This window comes from Morone saxatilis, unplaced genomic scaffold (genome assembly GCF_004916995.1).
Source record: "Morone saxatilis isolate NCDOM2014 unplaced genomic scaffold, NCSU_SB_2.0 Contig2, whole genome shotgun sequence".
Lineage (NCBI taxonomy): Eukaryota > Metazoa > Chordata > Actinopteri > Moronidae > Morone > Morone saxatilis.
The window spans coordinates 18315578-18317931 of NW_023339762.1; positions in this window are offsets into that span (position 1 = coordinate 18315578).

Consider the following 2354-nt stretch of genomic DNA (forward strand, 5'->3'; position numbering starts at 1 on the left):
TACTAGTATATGGAGCAGTCACCTGCCCTTTTTTATGTACAAACTACACAAGGTATGCTGTTTAACATTTTTTCTTTACTTATAAGTCAATTATAGATCCAATCACTGTAAAAGCTGTTCATATTTGAAGTATGCTGTATTCTTAGTTTTCCTGTTCTGCATGTCATCTGTAGCTTGCAGTAATGCAGTAACTTCTGAAGTTGAACCAACCTCTCAAAGTGCTAAAAATATTGCATAAATAATATATATCATCATATAGTATAAAGGCCTTTAAGGCAAAAAATAAAATAAAATGAACAGAACCTCATAATGGAGCTCAGCGCAAGTTCAGTCAGGAGGAACCATCTTTATGCTCTTCATTCACAATTTCTCTCCCTGGGCACCCTCAGAAATAGCTACCTGGTGAGCTGGAAGCCCGTGTAACCAAGGAGCGAAGTCTATGCTGCAGTGGCACAAGGGTCGACATCGACTTGATGCCCTTCTGCCCAACAGTCACCCCCCCCCCCCACCAAAAAAAATATTTAATTGTCTCTCCCTCTTTGCAACAACCTCACATCATACAAATCATTCCCTGCTGATAAAACTTTAATCTGTTCTCCGCTGTGCAGTTCAGCTGCATCCAGATGCAAAGAGACAGCTGCCTCCAAGTCCCACTCCTCATCTCACAACATCCCAGATCTTCCAGCATTCTCTTCATTCCTTCACCACCGCTAGTGTCTAGACTCCATCAGGAGGGTTTCTATACTGATCATGCCTTCACCAAACCCTTTAAATATGTGAATGTCACAGTGAGGTCTAATCTCCAGACACTTTTGACATTCTCATCTTTATTGTGCATGTCAATAAAATACATTTTTTTCATTCAAAATAAAGTCTGTCCTGATTGAAATATAGATAAGAGCTGAGCAGATATGGACACACTCAAGGAAAGAGCACAGCAACTTCAGTTAACTCACGATAAAAAAACAAGAGACTGTTTGGCAAAATGCTTTCATTTACTGTTAACTGACTGCAATTGTTACCAAACAGAGCAACACATCAGCACAGGAAATTATATATTCAACATATTTCAACCATCTAAGCCACTTAAGTACACGGCTGAATAGACTTAATCAGATCAAATGTGGAACTGTGCCCTGACATGTTCAGCCACACCTGGGCATGTCTGAACCTGTTTCTCCTTGTGGATCTGTCATGATGTAGTCTGATATGTAGAATCAGGGGATCAAGCACCTGATTCGGGGCACTGAGTGTTGGCTAAACCTTCTGCCTCACTGCAACAGCTGTCAAACTTCAAACTCTCTCTGTCATGGTAGCAGGCAGACTATGTCCACTTCACTGGAAGATGGGGGATCTTGTTGCAACAACATGCATTACCATATGGCCCCAAAAAAGGCAAAAATGACAAGACATTCAAGGCAGATGAGACTTGTACTGCAGAGAGGTTTAGTGTTGTTACAATCGTTGGAGGGTGTGGGTCAATACCACACTGGGATGGAGGGGGCTGGCTAAACATCTGTAAGCTAAAAGCAGTGTGGTGTAGGAAGAGTAAAACTATAGTGGGTCAAGTCAATACTTAGTGAGTGACATCCTGCCCTGCAAAGCTGCATCAGGGTTAGAGGGGAAATTGAATGTTGCAGGAAGTTGAATCTACATGCTGATAGTCTGTGTGTGTGGGTGTGTGTCTGTGTGTGACCCAATTAGTCTGTGTGGGCTGTTACCATCACTGAAGGTTCAAGCTATACTACACTAGATGGCTGTGTGAATGCTACCTGTCGTCTCTAGTGATGCTGTTGCTTCATAGATCTGCTGCTCTCACATGAGATCGCCCATAATGTATGTCTGTCTGATACTGCTCACTCTTACTGCTGACTGCTGAGTTCTAAAACAATGTGATGACTGGTAGCAGCTGTTCCTTCTGAAGTGAGTGAGGGTTAAAAGCTGGAGACAGGCGTTGCTTGCTGACCCTGTGGTCATGGGACAAACACATATTCTATTGAGCCATAAGGGTCAAGACTCCCATAGGCTGTGACTAATGGTGTTTCTACCAGCTGCTGAAGCTTGTACTATCACAGTCACATTACAATCACCCACTCCTGCTATTGCTAATAGCACTCTTGGAGCTATTCAGCTGTAGGGCAGGCAAAACAACATCCATTGCTTAGTTACAGTTAGTGACTGTTTCACCGATGCAGCTTCACCTCGTTCTGTAGTTAGAACTGACGGATCTAATTAGCAGCTAGCATTAGCCATTACCTCGCCTTAGCTACTGCTCGATGTCTCCTGGCCCCTGTGGATCCCTCGCCACTCAGTCTGTGCTTAGTGTGGCAGGTCAGCAAAGTGCTGGAGCAGCA